The sequence below is a fragment of the Pogona vitticeps genome, chromosome 1, assembly GCF_051106095.1.
Source record: "Pogona vitticeps strain Pit_001003342236 chromosome 1, PviZW2.1, whole genome shotgun sequence".
Taxonomy (NCBI): domain Eukaryota; kingdom Metazoa; phylum Chordata; class Lepidosauria; order Squamata; family Agamidae; genus Pogona; species Pogona vitticeps.
In genome coordinates, this window is record NC_135783.1 from 353,370,426 (window position 1) to 353,395,071 (window position 24,646).

Consider the following 24,646-nt stretch of genomic DNA (forward strand, 5'->3'; position numbering starts at 1 on the left):
TACCCTGTGTGTTTGTGTGTGTCCGGGGGGGGGGGGGGAATGTTTTCTGTGCAATATGGTTTGCAAATCCCCACCCACACACACACACCTGGCGCTTAGATCCCCACACACCTCGTTGCCTTCCCCCCCCCCGTGCATGGCCGTCCTGGGCTTTCCTGCGAGGAGACCCCTTCGCCACACAAATGGGTGTCAGAAGGGAAGGAGGGGGGGTCCCTGGGGTCCAGGAGGGGCTGCCGGGGTGGAGGGTGGGGGTCCCAGACGTGGTGAGAGTTTGAAATCTGGACATTTGAAATTTACAGTTGTTCAGCTTACAAGCAAAATATTTTTCGTTCCTTGACAAAGCCAGGAGAAAGAGAACAGGCAGTCCTCTGCCCACATCCCCTGGAGGGTCTTGCACTGGAGGCGGTGGGACTTCTCTCCGAGTCAATATGCTAGGCCTTGCCCTGCATAATCCTTACAAAGCTATTTCAGCCCATTTGGTGAAGAGAGGACCTTAATCAGAACTGAGGGCACAAGAATCTCAAACGTTGCGAGTGTTAAACTGCCTTTTCTTAACCCAATTCCCAATATGTTTGTAAAAGCTAAAAGGAGGTTTTTTTCCATGAATATCTTTCAAAGAAATCAAAAAGCAAGGAGAATTTTTTTTCTTTTTTAAAAAAGAAAATAAATTGAGCTTCTAATCACAATTTAAACACAGAAAGTGAGGAGGAATTAAAGAACCTCTTAATGAGGGTGAAAGAGAGTGCAAAAAAATGGTCTGAAGCCCAACATAAAAAAAAACCCCTAAGATCATGGCCACTGGTCCTGTCACCTCCTGGCAAATAGAAGGGGAAGATATAGAGGCAGTGAGATTTTACTTTCTTGGGCTCCATGATCACTACAGATGGTGACAGCAGCCATGAAATTAAAATACGTCTGCTTCTTGAGAGGAAAGTGATGACAAACCTCGATAGCATCTTAAAAAGCAGAGACATCACCTTGCTGACAAAGGTCTGCATAGTCAAAGGTATGGTTTTTCCTGTAGTGATGTACGGAAGTGAGAGCTGGACCATAAAGAAGGCTGACCGCCAAAGGGGACGACAGAGGACTAGATGGTTGGATGGGTTGATGGTAACTTGAGTTACTGGTCCAAATCAATAGTAAACTAGCATAACATTTGAAGATACTGTAATTTGTTTTAGGAAAATTGCAACCTTGAATACAAATTTAACATTGAATATCACATGAGAGGCATAGTTTCATAAAATTAGTGAAATTGGAAGGGGCCTATAAGGCCATCCAGTCCAACCCCCTGCTCAATGCAGGAATACAAATCAAAGCGGATCTGCCAGGTGATCATCTAATTTTTTTTCTTGAATGCTTCCAGTGTTGGAGCACTCACCCACTCCCAAGGTCACTGGTTCCATTGTCGTACTGCTCTAACAGTTAGGGCGTTTTTCCTGATATTAAACCGAATTCTGGCATGATACTTATTCCTTTATCGCTGGGCGTTAATTTGATTGGTATAATTTTCCCACTGCTTGTTTGTTTGTTTCTTTCTCTCAAAGGAATCAAGATGGCTTACAGTTTTAAAAGGAAAAAAAGTTAGAAGTTAATAAGCCTTGTGGTGCAGTGGTTAAAGACAAGACTCTGCTCACAACCCAGGGATCAATCCCAGGTAACTATCTTGAGATTCACTCAGCCTTCAATGTGTAGCTTGCAGAATTAAATTTTAACCACCCCCCAGAGAGTGCTTTACAGACTGTCAGGTGGTAGATAACCAGCACACTTTGCTTTTGCTTCAATAAATTGCAGTATTCACAAAGCATTAAATAGATCCATTTAATTAAATGATGATGATGATGATAATAATAATGATAATAATGATAATAATGATAATAATGATAATAATGATGATGATAATAATAATAATAATAATAATAATAATAATAATAATAATAATAATAATAATAATAATAATAATAATAATAATAATAATAATAATATATTGTCATTCTGCCTCTGAAACACTCTTCCTGCCCACAGTTTTAAATTCCTCCCAGGGACCAGGGGGTCCTAGATCAAATGAAGCCAAAACTTTTTTTTTCTTTTTTGAGAGGAAAAAATATTGGAACTGAGGCTGCCCAACTTTGGGTCCATCACGAGAAGGCAGCATTCTCTCGAAATGATGGTACGGCTGGGAAAAGTGGAAGGCAGCAGGAGAAGAGGAGAACCAAATAGGAGATGGGTAGACTCCCTAAAGGAAGCCACAGGCTTGTGTTCGCAAGAGCAGAGGACTGTGGAGGACAGGAGGATTTGGAGACGGCTCGTTCCACGGGTGGCCATAGGTGGGCCCTCCCATAACAAGAGACCCTTCCTTTCCATTCTCCCCCCACCCAAGAGGTTTGCTTGGACACACGAAAGCTGAGGAAAGATTTAAAAATTTAGTTAGTTTGAAAGTTCCTCTTAGGCCTCGGGCTTCTTTAGGGCACACGGCTGGTGACAAAATGGAAAAGGAGACCAGCGTTAATAGGAGGAAACGGGGAGGGGTCCCCTCTCCCTATGGATCCTTCCCGGGGGGGGCTTTGTAGGGGAACCAGGCGGGAGAGGGGAAGGGGGGCTGGAGCCGCGGGGGGAGCCCCTCGCCACCCCCACCACTGGAGACGGTTTCAGAGGCAGAAGGACGAGGAGTAAAAACCAACAGAAGAAGCCAACGTCTGGGACTGCTTTGAGGACCGACCGATTTCATGACAGGGATGGATGGATGGACACGCGGCCGGCCAGCAGACACACACCCCCGTCCTGTGGCCGGCCGTTGGTCGCTGGGGGAGGGAAAAGAAGTGTTTTGGGTCATTCCTGAAGGGGATCCTTTCCTCCCCCCCCTCCTTGCCTGCCTTCCCTCCGTCCATAGATCCAAGGTGGGGGCTTGGAGGGGCCTTGAGGAGGGAGGGGAGGGGGTCCTCCAAGGTGGAAAAAAAGAGATAAATAATAATATTACAGCTCTAAATAGAAAGATATGGAAAAGTGACTTGAGAGACTTATGGAGAGAGATGAAAAGAGATTTACCTTTAATCACTACCCCATAAAAACTACTCTAGGTTCGATTATAAGTTTGCATCTGTCTAAACATTTGATTTCAAGAATGGTTAATAAAGAAATAAGAATTATAAAGGTATTTGATCATGCTTTAATTAATGAATATGGATATTAAGATTAGAAAATGTAAGAAGGTCCTTCTCTGGCGGGGGGGGCGCTGGTGGTGAAGGCGGGAAAAAGGCTAGGAGGCTCGTCTAAATTTTCATAAACACTGTTTTTATTACAAACAGTTCTCAACTCGCGTGAATCAAAAGGATCTTGCAACAGATGATCCGGTAACAGGTTATATCTCTTAGGACGAACAATTGGAGGAACATCCTGATCCCCTAATAGGGAGCCGGCCCAAACTTCTCGCGATCCGTCATCTGCCTTATAGGCGCACTCCTCACTGCGCACATCATGCCGCAGCACGGATGGCGGGCCCAATCGCCCTCCAAAGGCCTCTTCTGAAACTCCGGGCCAGGACGAATCACCCGCCGCCCTCCTCCAGGGTAATTCAGGGGGAAAACAGATACCTTCCATTCTAGAGGGACGTGGTGGCGCTGTGGGCTAAACCGCAGAAGCCTGTGCTGCAGGGTCAGAAGATCCGGCAGTTGTAAGATCAAATCCACGCAACGGAATGAGCACCCATCGCATGTCCCAGCTCCCGCCAACCTAGCGGTTCGAAAGCATGCAAATGCGAGTAGATCAATAGGGACCACCTCGGTGGAAAGGTAAACAGCGTTCCGTGTCTAAATCACACTGGCCATGTGACCACGGAAAGATTGTCTTCGGACAAACGCTGGCTCTATGGCTTGAAGAGCGGGATGAGCGCCGCCCCCTAGAGTCGGACACGACTGGACAAAAAATTGTCAGGGGGAACCTTTACCTTTACCTATCCATTCTAGAGGCTCAATACCTCTGCCTCTAGCCCCTGCAGTTAATGGATCTGGGAGCAGTCCACCTCCTGTCATTAGGTTGGGGAATGCCGGTGTCGCATCAGTCCCTTGGCTTAGTCCGAGAATGGGTTCCGTTTGCACCCCCCGGTGCCTAGGTCTGTCCAGGTTAAGATCAGTCCAAGTTCTAAAGTCGTGCGCGCTTTCTCCCTCTTTTATCTCCTCCCACATAATTAAATCTAACTCTTCCCCTTCTTCTTCCACAAGACACACCTCCGCAGCTTTTTCAGTCACTATCTCCGTTTGATCCAAATCTATTAATACCCCTTCCACACATCCTCCTTCCTCTACATCTTCTTTCCCACCAGAGGACGGCACACTGCCTTCAGCTCCTTCACAGAAAAGGTTATAAGGAAGCTAGATGCTGGATACAAACAGTTTGCAACAATTATCTTTTCTTTTATGGCTTGTAAAAAAACATCATTCCAGGAGAAAGCAAGCTGAGGAACCTGGCCCCCTTTCATCACTCCCAGTCCGTGGGAGGCCGAATGATGGGGGGGGGGGGCAGCATTCTTTCGCCCGGCATGGATCCCTGGGTAGGAAAAAAGGCCAAAGCTTTTCAGGGAAAGTGCCAGTAAATGTGCACATCTGGCAGCAGCCGGTCACATTGTAGAAGGAAAGCCTGCCAGCCTCCTAGTCCAGGAAGACCCCTACCCGCTTGGGCTTGGTGGAGATATGGAGCGGGGTGAAAGGAGAGGTGGTGCCCCCCCGCATACGTGTCCCCACTGAAGAGCCTCACCCGCCAGTAGCCAGTCTCAGGCAAGGAGGTTGTCCCTCTCTCTCCTTTATGGCTTACGGAGTCATTGCAAACACCCCCGGGGGGGCCAGTGAGTCTTTTCACCCACTTCCACCTCCCAGGAGTGGCGTCCAGAGGTGAAGCCTTCCATGGCCAAGACACAAGGGTAGATGGTGAAGCGCCTTGGACGGTCAGGCAGGTCTCGCAGGCGTGGCTCGAAAAAAATGTAACACTCTTGCAGTCCTCGGACAGCACGAGGTTGGGGTGGGCCCTCTCAGGGTCAAGGGTCAAATCGCCTGCAGGGAAAGAGAGAGAGAGAGAGAGAGAGAGAAGTTTGTTTGGATGCTTCTAGCACGTTGAGGCCACTGCGTCCTACGTAAGTGGTCCCCAACCTCGGGTCCTGAGCTGTTCTTGGAATAAAACTCCTGTAAGCCTTCACCACTCGCTGTGCCGTTCAGGATTTCTTGGAATTGTAGTCCAAGAACATCTGCAGACTCAAAGCGGGGAACCGCTGTCCTATGCTATGGCTCGTAACTAAGCCATAGCATCATTACATTCAAGGTCAGCATGGCTTACTTCTTCTCATCTGAGGGCCAAATGCTATTTGGGAAGTGTGCTTCGGTGCCACGCTCTGGAGGACAGGTCCAAAGGCAAGACTCAAGAAAGACCAGTATATTTTAGGTTAAAGGTTCTGGTGCCAAGAATAAGGCTGTAGGAGAGGTATTTCAAATGGGGGGGGGGAATCTTTTGAGAAGCCAAGAAACCATCAAGTCATGCCATCAAGGGGGAAGAGGTGTGGCCATCGGGAGAAGCTAAAGAATGCCAGGATTTGGCCTCAGGGCCTGAGATTCCACACTGATGAGCTAAGTGGAAGGACAGAATATCTCCGAATAACAGGTGCTGAAGTTTAAAGAATAGGAGATCCTGATCCTTATTCACCAAATTCTACCACTGTGGACCTGGACATATTTCCTGCTTGTCATTTTATAGTGTGAACTTAATAGGCAAACGCAGGTTACAGAGTTAATAATAATTGACATTTTTGATTTGGGTGAAAATATTCTTGTTATTGGCAGATTTTCTAATCTTTTTTTTTCTGCCCTAGAACACAACTGGAAATGGAACACAAGGGGTCGAATTTTCATCTTGGGATAAGATCTAGTATGGCATAAAACCATCTTCACCCTCGTGTTTCTTTTGGAGGAAAGTTAAAAACCTGCTTTTGTCCTGCATGACGTCTTCCTCCAAGGTGGCCAGCGATGCCTCTCTCTCGAAAGAAAACGCTTCTTTCCACCTCACACCACAGCACTCTCAGGGGGTCCTACTGCTGACTGCAAGAGTTAGGAATGCCACTGGATCTGGGGCTTGGCTTATAGGTCTCGGAGCAAGGAAGTGATTTCAAGGGCCAATTTATTATTATTTGGTAAATGCAACTGTCATCAGGCAAATAAGCTGGTAAATCAAAAAGTCAGAATTTAGATTCCTAAATTATTGCCCTGTTAAACCGCAGAAGCCTGTGCTGCAGGGTTAGAAGACCAAGCAGTCGTAAGATCGAATCCACGCGACGGAGTGAGCGCCCGTTGCTTGTCCCAGCTCCCGCCAACCTAGCGGTTCGAAAGCATGCAAATGCAAGTAGATAAATAGGGACCACCTCGGTGGGAAGGTAACGGCATTCCATGTCTAAGTCGCACTGGCCATGTGACCATGGAAGATGTCTTCGGACAAAATGCTGGATCTTTGGCTTGGAAACGGGGATGAGCACCGCCCCCTAGAGTCGGACACGACTGGACAAAAATTGTCAAGGGGAACCTTTACCTTTACCTTTTTTTTTCTTCATCAGACTCGACCACTCTACCTCTCCAGGTCCCAGCGTTTCAAATTCCGGCAACTCTATGCTTCAGAATTACAACAGACATTTATATGATGATCAAGGGGACTGGAGGCTAAATCCTACGAAGTCTGACTAAAATAACTAGGTGTGTTTAGCTTAACGAAGAGAAGACTGAGGGGAGACATGAGAGCAGCCTCTCATGTCACAGCGAAGAGGGCATCGATTTAGTCTCCAATTTATGCCCCTGAGGGGAGGACAAGAACCCATGGGTGGAAATTCCTCAGAGGGAGATCCAACCTGGAAAGAAGGAGGCATTTCCTGACGGTGAGAACCATTAAGCAGTGGAACAGCTCGCCTCCCGAGTTTTGTGGGTGCCCCATGGCTGGAGGTTTTCAAGAAAAGATGGGACAGTCATCCGTCTGGGATGGGAGGAGGCCTCCTGCCTTGGGCCCCAGGGGGTTTGATCAGAAGACCTCCAAAGTCCCTTCCAACCCTACGGCGATTCTATGAATATATGTTGGAGGTAAAATTAAATTACATGTTTAGGGTGTTGCTTGCCTATGGAATTCTTCCTTGGAATTCCTATGGAATTTTTCTTTGCTCTGTGATGATGATCACCCAGGCCCATGAGCAGCATCCTTCCTCCTCCTCCTCTCACATTAAAAAATCCAGGTTTAGCCAGCCTGTTAACTCACCTGTTCACCGTTTGATGATTTGACACAAGACGAAGGACTGCCTTGGAAAATTGCAGAAATCCTTTTCTGGCTCGGTGGAGACCAGACTCGGCTCTTCTTCCTGCCCCTCTTCCCATCTGCCAAGAGAGAAGCCAAGCAGGCGAGGATACTCCTCTCCCAGGAGGGAAGCAGCAAATGGAGGATGGCAGGACTGTATAGGAATTAACGTGGAAAAAATAAAAATAAAACATCCCCTGAAAATAAGCCCTACTGCTTTTTTTTTTTTGGAGCAAACATTTAATAGAAGACCCTGTCTTATTTTCGGGGAAACACGCCATGCTTCATTACTAGCCATCGACTCCTCACTCCTTCTATATCAACAAGTGACACATCGCCTTCTGCACTAAAATGCACAATTAGATCAACAGTAAAATTAAAAAAACAAAACCTATGTTATTAGATATATAGAGGGAATGATACTATTTGTGCAATTACATCATTTTTGTGTGCAACTCTTGTTTAGTTTCTCTACAATGCAACTACAGTTAACAAATGTTGCTTAACATTTGAAATTTATTTTCTGACTGACATAGGATATAAAAACACAATACTCAGTATACTTTGTTAGCAAACAGAAAACTGTTCATATATCAATGGTGAATTCCAAAAACTAACTAAAAACCATTCATAGGTACTAAACATAGGAGAACAAACTCATCAGAAAAGAATGAGTGGTGTGTTTTTTAATGGAATGAATAAATTATGAAGCACTTTGAAGTATAGTGTCTTTTACCTGCATGTAGCACTGGGATTAGGGTTTCTTGTGAGAAGCAGTTCTACACACTTTAAAATCTGCTCTTCTGAAGCACAAGCAGCACACACAGCCATTAACACTGTATATTGATCTAAATAAAAATTATAGGAACAAGTTGATAAAAAAAAACTTTGAAGAATAAGACACTGATGACCACCAGACGTAGTAAACGAATCACAAATAACATAACTTATTACACACACACACACACACACACACACACACACACACACACACACACCATATTGTCGAAATTGTAAAATTAACTTTAAAACAAATATTCGCGAAGGCTTTCACGACCGGGATCTAATGGTTGTTGGGGGTTTTTCGGGCACCTTCAGAACACGGCCAAGAAGCCCAAAAAAACCACAACAACCTTTAAAACAAATATCCCAGAAATATAAGAAATTTTAAAACTGCTCAGTAGTCTTACTTTGATTACATGAATGTTAATAATTACTTTATTAGGTTAATCAGTTATAACTACAGCTCTGCTAAAATAATTGCAGTTAAATATGACACACAAACCCTGTTACAACACCGGCTGAATTCAACGTCACTCAGATGAGGAGATCTAGACCTGTTGCTGCCTTCCTTGGTGGTTGAAGCCTTTTTCCTGAGCACTGCAGGACACAGACGCCTTTTCTGACCAAGATCCTCGACCTTTTAGTGCTAGAGAGGGCTGGAAAGACTGTTGCTTTTACTTACACCAGGTAAGACGGATGGTGTCCTAGGCCACAGTCGTTTCTCTGCTGCCTCAAGGTCCCAATACTCCTTAAGTTATAAATGTTCTAAAGCTGACCATACATGTTGCTCATAGGCATTAAAGAGCCAAAAATCATACGTACTTTGGTCCTGTGAATAGACCTTTCATGTTGTTATCTTCGATAACAGTGAAAGAACTGAACCCCTCTACTTCTTCACACAAAGAGAATCTGACACTCAAAACCTATTTCATGAAATTATACAGTCAAAAAATAACCTGCAAGAAACCCGCATTCCTCCCTTTGGTTCCCATGGATAAAGCAACACATATTCCAAGGTGCCTTTACAGCAGTAACGGGAAAGCGTTAATTCTGTTTTAATGTACCTTTTGCCTCTATTATCTGGGTAGGAAATCCTTTCTTATCTACAAAAGAGGGCAATATCTCCTTATTTAGAACAGAGGGCAGTAAACATTATGCATCTAGCAGCCCTTCCACTTTCCAATTCTCCATTCTTTGCAGCAAGTTGTAAAACAAACGAATCCAACACCTGCCGACATGGAAAGGGGTCTTTCAGTGAGAAGTTCTGCAGCTATAACATTCCCCTCAAAATCAAGAACAAAAGGACTCCCACCTGACCCCCAACCAGTCCTCTTTTGCCACATTTTAAACCAAACAGGCTTAAGTATATGAAAATCAATTTCTTCTTCTGGCATGTATTTTCCTTTTAATGGATTATTTTACTGACTTCTAAGGTAAGGCTTATGTCAGAAATAAACACCTGTGACAAGAGTTCAGCTACTCTCTCTTGCCCTTATCAAAGCTTGCATTTGCACCTCTGCCCAGAAGAAGACGCACGAGTCCCACGTTTGCAGCAGACGTCAGGGGAGTCCATCCAAACTTCAAGGTCGCTTCTACGCTTGCACCTGTAATATTTTCATATGGAAGATTGCATGTATTTAATCAAACAAGGATGCGTCTGTCGTAGTGTGTCCTTTCAGAACCCTGGAAAGTATACAGCTTCCCCAAGAAATATCAGCAATGACAACAGAAACAAACAGCTTTCGAGGGAGGCAGAAGACTATGAAGGACAGGCTCATATGATCTTTCTTCAGCTCGCATAGCAAATTTTTTTTACAAAGGACTCTACGAATAACTGTCTCCTTCCACACTTCTAACTGTTGCAGCAGAACACATTGCGAAACTCTGAAAATACCTCCAGCAAAAGACGTCATGTTAGAACTTCAAGAAGCCATAATAATAGCTGTTTGATGCTACTGTCAAACCCCTGGTCTTCCAGAGAAGAGCACTGCAATGTCTTGGATATAAAATTCCAGATATAACAGTGGCAGATATCACTCCAAATGTATCTGCTATGATATAGTTAGAGCCAGCACGTTACAGTACAAAGAGCTTCGGAGTCGGACTCAGGAGACCTATATTCAAATATTCACTAGACCGCCTGAGATGTTATGTAGTTCTGGAACTACAGAAAAATTTGATATAAAATAAATTGATTAAAGTCATATCAATTACAATTTAAATCGCTATTTGAAAAGACTTGGTTTAACTGTGATATCCCCTCAAAATTTTTTTTTCTTGCTATAACTTTAGTACACATTTTTCACAACACAGTGGTGCCTCACAAGACAAAAGCCTCGCGGGACGAAAACCCCGCAAGACGAATGGTTTTTCTGATTGCTGTGGTGCTTCGCAAGATGGCTTCTTCTATGGCTGTGCTTCGCAAGACGAATGTTTTTCGCAAGACCGATGCCTCGCAAGACAAATGAATTATTTTAATCTTGTGAGGTTCCCATAGGAATGCATTGCAAACGGCTTTTCGCAAGATGAAAATTTTGCAAGACAGCACTACTCGCAGAACGAATTACATTCGTCTTGCGAGGCACCACTGTACTTATTTCTCACAATCTCCCTGTTTATTTATTTATTTATTTCTTAAAATCATATGCCGCCCATGTAGACATAGTCTACTGTGGGCAGTTCAGACGTACTCCACCTTCAACAATCCTCTGCTCACTGATTTTTCTTCTATCAGGTGCACTCTCATGGAGCAGTAGGGAATGACATGTCTGTGCATTAAGCAGCAGGGCAGCGATAGGGTTTCCATTCTCAAGAAATCCGCATCACTTGGAGAATTTACTGAACATGATCTTGGATTTTCCAGATTTTCCAATATTTTATGTTGAGAAGAAAAAAGGACTGCAGATTTTTCTAATTGTATCTACTAGACAGGAAAGACAAAAATTAACCCCAAAATCTGTTAAAAAGTCTATGGGAGTGGACAAAATTGTGATTCCCAAAGAAAGAACTTTGAATTCTATTTAGAAAACATTTTTTTAGCTTGTAAGCTTAAATTGCTTTATAATACATAATTGTAATTTACAATCCTGGTTCCATAATAGACATTTTGAATTAAAGCTACCATGATTTAAAGCTTTTTAAAACAAAAAGCATTTTAACAGGAAAAAATCTAATTTAAGCAAAAAACCCTTTAAAACCATTGATTTTTATTCACTTTGTACGGGACTCATTCAGCTGTTCAGAGAAGCAATCTGTAGTAAGATATTCAGAAGGAGAATTAAAAATAAACTGTTGTTGCTGGAAAGGAGGCAAAAAGTCCAGAAAGGTAAAGGTAAAGGTTCCCCTTGACAATTTTTTCAGTCGTGTCCGACTCTAGGGGGTGGTGCTGATCTCCGTTTCCAAGCCATAGAGCTAGCGTTTGTCCGAAGACCCTTCCCGTAGTCACGTGGCCAAGGCGGCTAGGCACGGAACGCCCTTCCCTTCCGACCGTGGTGGTACCTATTTATCTACTCGCATTTTGCATGCTTTTGAACTACTAGGTTGGCGAGAGCTGGGACAAGCAGGGCCGGACTGGCCATCTGACAGTTCTGGCAAATGCCAGAATGGCTGATGGTCAGAACGGCCAGTTCCTGCCTCAGCGCAGAGGCGCTGCATACATCCCTCTATGATGCGGCCGCGGCCAGCAGTCAGACTCCTCTCGTCGGGCTGCAGCCGCAGGCTGAATATCAGGGGCCAGGCTGAGTCAGCCACGCTCACAGCGCCGCTCTGTGAGCGCATATCACAGCCCGCAGACGCCGCGGCCCAGGAGTCAGCAGGGCACGCACCTCACGGGCGGCCACATGATGACGCGGCTTCCTGTCACTGTGAGAGCGCGCAGCTACTGAAGATGGTGGTGGCGAGCTGGCGGCCTGTGTATGCACTGTCCATCAGTTCAGTGCAGGTAAATACAGTCCGGCCCTGCTGTGAATGACTGCGCTTAGGGGCTCATCTTGTGTTTCTGGATGCAGACTCTGTATCCCAGGGCTAGCCAAGGCTCCTCTCTCCCACCTGCTTCACGCCCCCCCGGCTGGACCACGCATCTCTTCTCCACCTCCCCTGCACCTCTTCTCCTCCTCTACACCTCTGTTCTCCCCCTCCTCTCTTCTCCACCTCTGCTGCCCCTCTCTTCTCCCCCCCGCTCCTTTCCTCTCTGCCTCCCCTGCTCCTCTATGTCACTCGCCCGCTCCTCTCCTCTCTGCCTCCCCCACTCCTCTCTGCCTCCCCCCTCCAAACCTTTGTTTGAAAAAAAAACATGGACACCAAACCAAAACAAAAAGGTGGTGCAGAAAAAATCAGGGAGAAGAAAAGGAAGAATCTTGAAGCTGATGCAAAAAAATGTGTTAAAATAACTCATATGTTTAGTCGCCATCAACAAGGTCACGATATTCCTGAGAATCCATCCTGGGAAGATGATGTTTTAGAAATTAATCAAGCAAGTGGAACACAGTTATGTATTCTGGATTCTGCCAGCACCAGTCGGCAGAAGGAACAGACCACTGTATCTGTGTGTGGGCATGACATTGCAGAACTAACAGATATAATACCCAGAGAAGAAGTCAGTGTTATGACAGAATTCTTGCCAGAACAGGAATGTGAAGAAATGCCAAATTTAAATGAAACAAGTAGCTCTATGTGTATCCAGAGTTTAGAAGACCACTCTGGATTCAATTGCTTTGTTCGGCCAAAAACAAGTCAACTAGCCTTATTTTTTAATTGTCACCCAAAACAAAACATCAGTGACCCTGTCATAAAGAAAGCTGTCCTCCGCAAAGATGGATCAAATCGCAAGTGGCTGACCTACTGTGAAGACCAACATGCTGTATTTTGCTCTGTTTGTCTGGCTTTTTCAAAGAGTTCATTAACAAATCTATTCATTGAAGGAATGACAGACAGGAGACATATTCATCAAAGAATTGAAAAACATGAAAAAAGTGCAATGCACAGAGCAAGTGCTGAAGCTTGTTTTTTGAATGCCAGCAATGCAGATATCCATCACTTACTTCATAGTAATCAAATGTCTGTACACAGAGAACAAGTCAGAAAAAGACGTCAGATATTAGAGCGTGTCATAGACATTGTGAAAGTGATTGGGAAACATGGACTTAGCTATTTAGGCAACAAATCTGAGGCTGCATACACATTGGAGGACCATTCACTTGATCATGGAAATTTTTTTAGAGTTGGTCTTACTTCTTAGCAAGTATGATGTCTGCCTTAAAGAACATGTCAACAATTGCATAGCAAAAAGCAAAAAGTCACATTCAAGTGGAAAGGGCAGAGGATCATTAGTAACTTTGCTCTCCAAAACAACAATAAATAAAGTTGTCGAAACAATACGACAGTTAATTCAAGAGGCAGTGGCAAGCGGTGTTAGAGAAGCTGGGATGTTCTCAGTGCAAATTGACACAATTCAGGATATTACTTCAAGAGACCAATGCTCAGTAATTGTTCGTTATGTGACAGACTGTATTCATGAGAAGCTCCTGTCAGTGGTCGATTGTGAGTCTTCATCAGGTGAATACTTTCTTACCTTACTAAGGCAAGTTCTGCAGTCATGTAAAATTGACATAAAAATTGCACTGGTAGTTCTACCGATGGAGCAGCTAACATGCAAGGACAGTATAGAGGCTTCTCTACATGGTTGTCCAGAGAATCTCCAGGCCAAATTCATGTTTGGTGTTATGCACATGTACTCAATTTAGTACTGGCTGACACCACAAAGGTTGTAATTCCAAGTGCATCGTTATTTAATCTAATAAATGATGTTGGAGTTTTTATTCGTGAGTCTTATCAACGAATGAATGTATGGAGAAATGTCAGTCAGGACCCACACCATCGAAGACTCTCTGTGATTGGGGAAACACGCTGGTGGTCCAAAGATGCAGCACTTAGAAAAATATTTGGATCATTTTCCCAACCTGATTCGGCTTTATATGTTGACCTTATTGTAACATTGGCAAAGACTGAAGAAAACTCAAGATCTAAGCCAGAAGTACGAATAAAGGCAAAAACTTACGTAGAATCACTGCTTAAATATGAGACCGTTCTCACAGCACATATATTTCTTCGGATTTTTGAGCTGACATCCCCATTGTCAAAATATCTACAAACAAGTGGCTTAGATGTATTACAAGCTCATCACATGGTCACAGGAAAATCTCAAAAAGCTTGCCAGAGATTTTGAAGGGGTCAAGAACAGTGCAAATGATTTTATAAGATGGGCAAATGACAAACTACAAGAACTTGTAGATTGTGAACTTGAAGTACAGGCCACCTTGCCTCATAAAAGGTTAAGAAAGAAGAAAAGCATGGCTGGTGAATGTTCTCAAGATGAAGTAATATCTGATGCCATCATGGCATATAAGATACAAGTACACAATGTCATCCTTGATGTAATCACGGAGAGCATAACTCGACGTTTTCTTGCTAGTGAAACACTGTATGCCGACTATGCATGCCTAGACCCTAGGAACTTTTCAAACATAAGAGAACAAGGGCTTCATATATCTGCAATGGAAGATTTAAGTAAAGTCTTGATCAAATTTAATGAGAATGCCACAGGTGAAAATTTGCGGTGTGAATTAACTAGTCTAGCATTGGGACAAATTGAAGACATCAGCGCTAGAAGAATACACTGTAAGGGTGTCAAGAGAAATGCCCATGGAAGATCTAAGTCAACAATTTGATGAAATGGAGCTGTTAAATAAGCCATGTGCAACATGTAAGAACGGTGCCATTTGTTGCTATCAAATTCTACGGCGCTACAATTTATTAACAGATGCCTATAATGTGATAGGTCTAGCCTACAAATTCCTACTGACTCTATCATTTACTCAAGTTGCTTGTGAGAGAAGCTTCTCCACCTTGAGGTTCATCAAGAATCGACTGAGGAATACTGTATCCCAGGACCATTTGGATTCATTCATGTTAATGGCTACAGAAAAAGAAATCCTCATGAGTCTTGATGTGGATGCCATCATCAACAGAGTTGCAGAGAGTAGTGAAGCCCTGCAAAGTCTTCTTATTCCTTGGTAACGTATCATTCCTAAGTCTTTCCAGTATTAGTAGGGTTCAAATTTAAAATGTTCAAATCATAAACGAGGTGGAAAGTTCTTGAGCCGAGCCTTTTGTTCCTGGTGGAAGTGTTGATGTAGGAGGATCTGCTACTTATGGCTTGTTCACATTGAATGTTTTGTTGCAGTTATGTTTAATGATCTAATGTTTCAATACATTAAAATAGCTATAAGATCTCACATTGTACTGTTGGTGTTCTTCTTCGTGGTCTCTGTGAAATCACACTAATGGGTTAATCTGCACTTGCGCAGAAGGCCTCGGAACATTCTAGAGCTTAAAGTAACACTTTTGGCTCCGCCCCCCAGGACCTCATGGTCCGCCCGCCCTAACAGCCATTCAGTTCCATTTTTTCCGCTGCTGCAGTTAGGTCTCCTAGCTAGAGCTCCATGAAAGATTTGGAAGGATTTGAAGATTCCTACATTTGGCTCCATTATTTCTCTCGTCAAGGGAAGTACTTACTTTATTTCTTTATTAGGGGAGTTTCTGGACTGTGTTTGAGGGGTTTTCCCCTCTCTCCCCTACCCTTTCCCCCCTTATTTTCTTGGACTCTTTTTCCCGCCTTTTTTTTTCTTTTATGGCCTCCAAGGCACCTTCTTCACCGAAAGTTACTTTTAAAAGCTGTGCCGCCTGTTCTAAAAAGATCCCTTCGACAGACGGCCATCGTTATTGTTTATTTTGTCTTGGGGAGTCTCATATCCCCCAAACCTGTCGCCATTGCGAAAGGTTTACTCGCCAAAGCTTGAGACTTAGAGAACAACGTCTTCGGGCAGCGCTTTGGGAAAAATCCCTCACCGCACCTGCTATGGCAGCGACCTCTGCGCCTGCAGATTCGGGTCCTGCACCCGGCCCTAAGACTAGAGGCGCCTAAACTCCAACCGTCGCCCTCCTTGCCTGCTCTTACCCCGCAATCTCCTATTGAAATTCCGTCGCAGGCTTCGTCGCCAGCTTCTTCCCCACCTTCATTACTACCGCCTGTCGATACGCCGGACATACCTCTCTTCCCATCCCCTCAGAGGAAGAGAAAGGCTAAAACGAGGCATTTGGAAACAGCCTCTGGAGATTCCCGGTCTCCGAGCCCCTCGGGACCGAAGGTCTCCCCCCACGGGGCTGGACATGTTCGCCCCAAGAAGCCTAAGAGGCATGGGACTATGGAGGACAGAGCCGCTCCGCTCAAACTCTCTAAGGGTTATTTAAAGAAATGGCGGAAACAGATGCAAAAGCTCTATGACCCGCGGCTTCTATACAGCCTCGCTGTGCGGAGTTCTTCGTCCGACTCCTCCTCCTCTTCATCGGTCTCCTCCGATTTTTCGGTACTGTCGGTACCGTCACCCCGCGATACCGAGAGGGGCAGACACCGACACACCCGGTCGGTACCGTAGTTTCCCGATACCGGAGTGAAAGTTTCTCGGTCGGTACCGGACGAACCTTCACCCATAAGGAAGGCAGAGCAGCGGGCCACTGCCGCGGACCGTGCACGCCCTCCAGTTCCGATACCGAGCGGTATCCCACGCCGTACTACGACCGATACCGGTGTCGGTACCGCGCCACTCGGTACCGACGCGATGCCACCGAAACCTAAGCGTCCTCGCGATTCGGTACCGGCTAAGCCGCGCAAGAAGAAACGACGCCACGCTTCTTCTGATTCTGACTCCTTTCAACTGGATCTCCTCGATACCGATACCGACCCCGATACCGGGCATGGTATAGGACACGGTACCGGACACGGTACCGATACCGGACCGAAGGGCAAGAAACGCCCTAAGAAAAAGGGCAAAGAGATACCGGCCCCCGTTTTTCCCATGCCGGAACTCCCATTCCCCCCGTCCCTCCCTTCTGACCATCCCGACAATTCCTCATCGGAATACTCATTTTCGGATGCATCCGCTCCTAATGATAACACTCCGGACTCTGCCATTATTGATAAGAACCCGGTTTCGCCCGCGGCCGACTTTCCCAGCTATTCCCAATTAATACATAGGATAGCCTCCGCGTTGGAACTTCCTGTCGAAAGACCACCGGAAATGGTCCCCGACAAGGTATATGGCGACATAGACGAGGATCAGAACCTGCCCATGCGTCTAGCGTTCATTCCGTCACTATTGCGAACCCTTAAACAACCTTGGGACAAACCTTGCTCCACCCCTCAAATGTCCAGACGGGTAGAGAATTTGTACCGGATTCAGGGATCTGAACTGGACTTCCTTGTGAAACATCCCACTCCCAATTCCCTAATTGTGGACGTCGCCCAGTCTAAGTCCCGGCCTGCATCAGCCGCATCCCCTAATAACAAGGATGGAAGGAAAATGGACATATTTGGCCAGCGTTCATATGCCTTTTCATCCTTAATTGTGAGAGCTGCTAATTATGTGGCCGCCATGGCGGCGTACCACCAGCACTTATGGGATCTGGCTTTACCATCCTTACAAGCTGCACCTGATGAGTTGCAACCTAGGGGTCTCTCTCTGCATCAGGAGGCCTCACAACTCATTCGTCAGGAACGGGTCACGGTCCGTCATATTTTGGATGCTGCCTCCCGTAATCTAATGACAGGTGTCGCCATGAGGAGGCAAGCGTGGCTTAAATCTGCGGCTATTCCTGAGGATTCTAAGGCCCGTATCCTGGACCTCCCCTTTGACGGTTCAGGTCTTTTTGATCCCAAGACGGACGAGATTCTGAAAGGTCTCCATGAGGCTAAAAAGGCTGCCAGATCCTATGTCACTCAACCGTTCTACAAACAACGCTACTCGTGGAAGCGCCCATCCTTCTACCCACCTACGCAACCAGGGAGACCCTATCCCTCCAAACAGAGGTATTCTCCCTCTTCTGGCTACACCACTAGACATGACCAACGACACAAGATATGTTCTTCCTTTAAAAAGGTCGACCGTAAGAACAAGCAGGGCCTTTGACTGCTCTACAGTCATTTCCTTTCCTTCCTGCGCCACCCGCTTGTCTCCTTTCCTCTCCAGTTGGTCCATCATCACTTCAGACAAGTGGGTTCTTTCTATCATCGCTCACGGTTATGCGATAGAATTTTTAGAGACGCCTCCCTCCCGTCTGGTCCTCACCCCTCCATCCGACCCTCTAAAGCAAGAGGTAGCCACCCTGTTGCGAAAGCATGCAATAACCAGGGTATTCCCAAATCCTGCCAATCCTGGTTTTTTCTCCAGGTATTTTCTAGTGCCAAAGAGGGACGACTCCTTTCGTCCTATTCTAGACCTCCGGCGTCTCAACAAGTTCATCGTCTACCGCCGTTTCCGGATGGTAACCTTGGAGAGAATTCTACCCCTCCTGCAACAAGGCGACTGGTTCGTGGTCATAGACCTCAGCGACGCCTATTTCCACATAAACATAAGGCACGACCATTGTCCCTTCCTGCGGTTTTCGCTGGGATCAAAGTGCTACGAATTCTCCGCTCTGCCTTTTGGACTTTCCACCGCGCCCAGAGTCTTTACGAAATGTATGGCCCCGGTGGCAGCTTTCCTCAGAACCAGGGGCATAGCCGTCTTTCCATACATAGACGACTGGCTACTGGTTGCACACTCCAAGCTTCAGGCAGAGCGTCACACTCTTACCGTCCTCCGCCTCCTCAAGACTCTTGGACTGCAGGTAAACTACAAAAAGTCTGTCCTTGTCCCCTCGCCGGTTGCTACCTACATAGGCGCCACTCTGGACGCTCGGGCCGGCCGGGCGTTCATGCCTCAGGAGAGAGCGCAAAAGATGGCTGTTCTCATCAAGGAGTTTCGCCCCTTTCGTCATGTCACCGCTCACACTGCTCAGAGGCTGTTGGGCCTTATGGCCTCCACCACTTCAGTCATCCCCCATGCGAGACTGAAACTTCGCTCGCTGCAAGTGTGGCTCCTGTCACTTTTCAACCCTCTCTGGGACTTCCCCAGGAAGAAACTCTTGGTGTCAAAGGAATTGTCAGAGCAGATGAAGTGGTGGGTCAACCCGGGCAATCTGTTTATGGGACGCCCTTTTGCCCCGATTGCCCTACGAACTCGCATCACGACGGATGCCAGTGACATCGGCTGGGGTGCCCACTGTTGCGGTCTGCAAGTCCACGATCGATGGTCCCTGAGGGAGCTTGCTCTGCACATCAACAATCGAGAACTTCTAGCCATCTTCAAGGCCTGCCGGGCGTTTCTGCCCATGATCAAGGGCACAGCCCTTCAAGTAGTCTCGGACAACACGACGGCTGTCGCGTATGTCAACAAACAGGGAGGTACTCACTCTTTCTCCCTCCTGTACCTTGCTGTCCAACTATGGGAGTGGTGTCTCCAACATCATGTCTTTCCGTCCGCTGTGTACATTTCCACTCACGACAACATACTTGCGGATCGGCTCAGCAGGACTACTGTTACCATGCACGAATGGGTGCTGGACCAGGCGGTCTTCCTGTCACTTTGCGACCGATGGGGAACCCCTATGGTAGATGCTTTCGCAACTCACCTCAACACCAAATGCCCCATCTTCCTCTCCAGGGGCGGCCACGGCCCGAACTCGCACGGCGATGCTCTGATGGTAACGTGGAGCAACCTCTTTCTCTACATGTTTCCACCGTTTCCCCTCCTATTGAGAACACTGGTGAAGGTTTGCGACGACAATGCGGACGTCATTCTGATTGCTCCATTCTGGCCGCGCCAACCGTGGTTCGCGAGGCTCATCTCGAGGGCGACGGAGTACGTCAAGCTACCCTACCTTCCTCATCTGCTGACCCAGAACGAGGGAACAGTTTACCACCCGGATCTCCAGTCTCTCCACCTCACCGCCTGGAGGATAGTCCCACGGTAGCTCACGTCCTCGCCCATTGTCGTAAACTTTCCACTGACACTCTATACGAGAGTAAGTGGAAGGCCTTCGTGAAGTTTACCACTTCTCATCAACTACCCGCGTCGCCTACTACGCTCCATACTGTTCTACAGTTTCTAGCTTACCTTTTCCAGATGAACCTTTCTCATTCGACTCTCAAAGTTTACCTCTCCGCCATCGTAGCCCATCAGCCACCTGAGGCGGACAGTGCTCTTCTGTTCAGACATACGAAGATAAAACGTTTCCTGCGAGGGGTTGTACGTCTTCGTCCACCTACAATCAATCCTGTTCCTCAGTGGTCCCTTCATACAGTCTTAAACTGTCTCTCAAAACCACCATTTGAACCACTCGCTACGGTTTCGGAGCGCCTCCTTACCCTTAAAGGTGGTTTTCTTGGTCGCTATTACATCGGCCAGAAGGGCCTCAGAATTGGCTGCCCTGAGGACCGATCCACCTTTCCTACAATTTTTCCGAGACAAGGTGGTCTTATACCCTGATGTGTCCTTTTTACCCAAGGTCACAACGGACTTTCATGTTAAACAGCCTATAGTCTTACCAACCTTCTTTCCCCAACCTTCGTCTCCAGTTGAGAAATCTCTTCATTTACTTGACGTCCGTCGGGCGCTGGCCTTTTATGTTCAAAGGACTTCCTCGTTTCGTCTCTCCAAGCGCCTGTTTGTCTCCCACCAACAACCCCATAGGGGTCGGGAGGTGTCTCCACAAACTGTGTCCAGGTGGATAGTTCAGGTCATCCGCCTAGCCTACGAACTGGCTAAGAAGCCTCTACCGGCGTCTATTAAAGCCCATTCTACTAGGGCTGTTGCGGCCTCCACAGCCTTTCTTCGTGGAGTCCCCTTACAGGACGTTTGTAAAGCCGCCACGTGGTCCACGCCTTCCACGTTTGCGTCCCACTACAGACTCGACCTGCGGGCCAAAGAGGATGCGAGGTTTGGTCGGGCTGTCCTGTCGGCTGTGCTGCCGTGACGTTTCCCTCCTCCTTTCAGAGGTAAGCTTGCTAGTCACCCATTAGTGTGATTTCACAGAGACCACGAAGAAGAAAAAGAGGTTACTTACCTGTAACTTTGGTTCTTCGAGTGGTTCTCTGTGAATTCACACGGCCCGCCCGTCCTCCCCACTTTCCGTCACGGCTGTCTCGCCTTTAGAGCAGCAGCGGAATTTGGGGAACTGAATGGCTGTTAGGGCGGGCGGACCATGAGGTCCTGGGGGGCGGAGCCAAAAGTGTTACTTTAAGCTCTAGAATGTTCCGAGGCCTTCTGCGCAAGCGCAGATTAACCCATTAGTGTGAATTCACAGAGAACCACTCGAAGAACCAAAGTTACAGGTAAGTAACCTCTTTTTTTTTGTTTAGAGAGCACTAACATTGACAAATTTAAACATTACATTTTAATTACACTTTTTGTTAAACGTGATGATTTTATAGGTTTAGATTTCCTGATGCTCCTTGTTATTTATACAACCAGGGCAACGATTGGGATAGGGAGAACTCGTAAGCATGTACCAATACCACTATACCAGCAACGCCCTTTCAGCGCGTCACAATATCATGAATGGAGCCCACAACAGGTGGACCTGTGTCCCCACAGCCGGTGGGCCTGTGTGCTCTAAATGCCAGGGCCGATTTTTGGTCCCAGTCCGGCCCTGGGGACAAGCAACGGGAACTCCCTCCGTCGCGTGGATTCAATCTTATGACTGCAGGTCTTCTGACCTTGCAGCACAGAGGCTTCTGTGGTTTAACCCACAGCGTCACCACGTCCCTGTCAAAATGTCCAGTACCAATTCACAAAACCTTGAACTTACTTAAAGGAAATATTAAATTACTGTGTGTGTATATTAAAACTGCAGGTCCATTTTACGGTAAAGACTTGAACATCTTAGCAACATTTTAAAAATTAAATATGCGTCTTGATAATTTAAAAATACAATCCACTTCTCTTACCTGAATTTAAGACTTCTTCAATGGCAGGCAATTTCAGCAGTCAAAGCTTTTTTCAAAGCTTCCTCTTTCTCATCTTTCTGCAATGCTTTATCTAAATGCTAAGCCAACAAAAAATGAATGACAACAAAAATTTACTAGATGTCTTGCAGACCCATTGTAAAAATGCTTCATTTACTACTATAAAAGTCAGTGAACACTGAAAATCTAACATGTACCCGCTTCTATCCTACACTGCAAAGGCCAGCTACACTTTTTTCCCCTGCCACTATGTGTAACAAACACAGATAGCACATTTCTGATCTATGCCCTGCACTTTTAAGAATAAGGAGGAAACATGCAGCGCTATCTCGTGCAAGTTACTAGCCACTTCCTCCTAGACAGATAAAGCAGAAAATGCTGCTTCCCATATTTTCACTTCATTTTTGTTCCATCCCAACCATGCATGCAGTAAATCCTGGTAGTGCAATCAGGACCAGTTTGTTTAATATGTTAGTTGCATTGGAAATCTTGTCCTGCTGTTTTCATCACTGTCCAGTCTTGCAAAGCAAACTAGTCTGAGAGTTTGTAATACAATCCATGGTTTGGTTTGAAACAAGAAAGCAAGAGTAATGGAAGTTGTTGCTTTGTTGAAGAGTTTTTGCTAAGGGTGAGTAGCAAAGGTGGAGGAACTGGTTTGGCTTGACTGCTATATGATGTCCTGCTAAATTGCAGGTAACGAAGTGCAATGGTAATAGGGGGTTTGAAGCCTGAGAGCTCTTTAAGAAGTGGTTTCATGGAGGCCCAGCCATGGAGTGAGTTTTGGAGGTAAGGAGGGCTTGAAAGGAAGGTGTTGTGAGTGTTATGGGCTGAGTGGATGAAGTAAATCCAAGCGTGTTTGCCTGTTTTGACAGTTGTTGTGAATCCTTGGTATTGCATGTCAATGCAAGAAGTGAGTGGAAGTGAAATTGCGTTTGTATTCTAATCTGTAAGGAAAGACTGGTAGGGTTTTAAAGAAAAGTGAAAAGTGTTAGGTGTTGGGTTTTTTTTGTTTCCAAGCTTGGTGTGTCTGAAAAGGTGAAAGTCGTGATTGAAGAATTGTTTGAGAAGCTGTTTGAAGTAAGGGTTGAATGGACGGGCTGAGCCGGTCCCTGTGCCAGGCCCTCCAGCCCCCGAGGCAAGGCCTGGGGGAACCCAGATCCTGTACATACCCTGAGAGGTTTATAGTAGTGGAGGGGGGGGTGTTGGTGTTGTGCCTGGACTGAGGGCCCCAGGCAGGCTGGCAATGGAGACACAGAGGGGGGATTTCTTAGGGTACCCCCTCTGCTCCTTTCCTGGCTCTGAAGGGGAAGGGGTTTCATCAGGCTCTTCCTGAGCCCCCCCTCCCTTCTCCAGGTTGAAGGAGAGTTATGGGACCCCCATTGAATCCTGCAAACGCTCCCTTATTAGGCCAGCCAGAGAGCCCCTGTTTAAAGCAAACCATCAGGATTTCTGCCCTGGTGCTTCACCAGTCAGCCCGCAACCAGCACCACGGCGATCACGCAGAAGGCTGCCACAGCAGCAGAGACAGGCTTAAAAAGGTAAACAAAGGCAAGCCTGGCCCCTGACAGGGCAGAGAGAGAGTGGCTGGCACCAGCATGGCTTTGCTTTCTTCCAGGACCACAAAGAGGCTGATGACAAAAAAAAAAAACCCATGGCAGACCCTGAAGCAGAGCAGGTGACCCTAAGGTTATGACGAGGGTTTCCAGAGGGATAGAGGAAGCAAGTCAGGGCTTTTCTTCAGTTGCCTATTTGTTGTTGTTGGGTTCTTTTGTGGATGATTAAGTCACAACAGTGACCCTAAGAGGATTTCCAAAGTTCATGACAGTGGCGATTTCCCATGACCCTCAGCGGTTCATATCCATATTCATGAGCTGATTTGCATGAACCTATCAGAGGACTGGAGGGGCGGAGTGAGCAGCTTCCTGAGGAGGCCAGGAGGAGAGGCCAGGAGCCGCGGGGAGGAAGAGGAGGAGGAGGAGGAAGGGAGACACGTTGCCCTCCAGGATCCGACCCGGCTGGAGAAAGAAGTTCAGGGGCCTCGTTTCTTCCCGGAATCCACACTCCTTCTCCTGCCTCTGTTCTTTTTTTAAATTCACCTCCTGCCCAAAACCGAAGATTTCTTCCTTCTCCACATAAAAAAAATTATCTGGGGCAGCGTGGGAGAGCAAGGCCAAGGGGGGGGCTAATTCTGTTTCAGGAAGAGGAGATAAACGGCGAAACCCCTTCTCCCTGGCCAGCAGGTTTGAGCGGATCCTCCTTGGAAAATAGAGAAAAGGGAATGTGCAATGCCAGTTTTTTCCGTTGGGATTTCCCAGAGAACGCTGTCCTTTGGGAATGGCGGCGCTCAGCATGGGTTTTGGGGATTCCCTCTAAGAGGCCACCAAAGAAACAGCCTTCCTCCGCCTTCCTGCCTGAGCGCCGGCCCCATTTTTGGCCAGCTGATCGGCGGCTCCAAAATGGCAGGCGCAACCATTTTCGCGCAATTTCCTCGCTTACCGAGGGTGCGAAAATGGCGGCGCTATGGAGCAACTTCGCTGAACGGTGAGTTTGGGGCCTATTGGAATGCATTAAGCGAAGTTTAATGCGTTCCAATGGGTTTTTCTATTCCGTACAGTGATGTTTCACCCTATGCGAGGCACCACTGTATTTTGTTTT

At 46.5% G+C, this 24,646-nt stretch overlaps 2 long non-coding RNA genes across 5 annotated transcripts in view; one reads left to right on the forward strand and one right to left on the reverse strand.

Moving 5' to 3' along the window:
* Window positions 1-24,646, forward strand: part of LOC140703293 (uncharacterized) — a 55,747-nt gene continuing 31,101 nt past the window's right edge. The window contains exons 1-2 of one of the 2 annotated variants that reach the window (XR_013541060.1): window positions 3-1,006; window positions 1,548-1,657. This is a non-coding gene — a long non-coding RNA (uncharacterized LOC140703293). Of the gene's footprint in view, window positions 1,658-24,646 lie in introns of both variants that reach the window. The other variant, XR_012082728.2, reaches the window with a different exon arrangement.
* Window positions 1,518-24,595, reverse strand: LOC144586301 (uncharacterized). Of its 3 annotated transcripts, XR_013541056.1 has the most exons (5): window positions 21,974-24,595; window positions 9,551-9,695; window positions 8,045-8,156; window positions 7,273-7,462; window positions 1,518-5,042 (listed from the first exon to the last, which is right to left on the reverse strand). It is a non-coding gene; the product is annotated as an uncharacterized LOC144586301 (long non-coding RNA). The 3 variants fall into 3 exon arrangements; XR_013541057.1 differs by lacking the exons at window positions 9,551-9,695; window positions 21,974-24,595 and adding an exon at window positions 8,594-9,542; XR_013541055.1 differs by lacking the exons at window positions 9,551-9,695; window positions 21,974-24,595 and having other exon boundaries at window positions 8,045-9,541.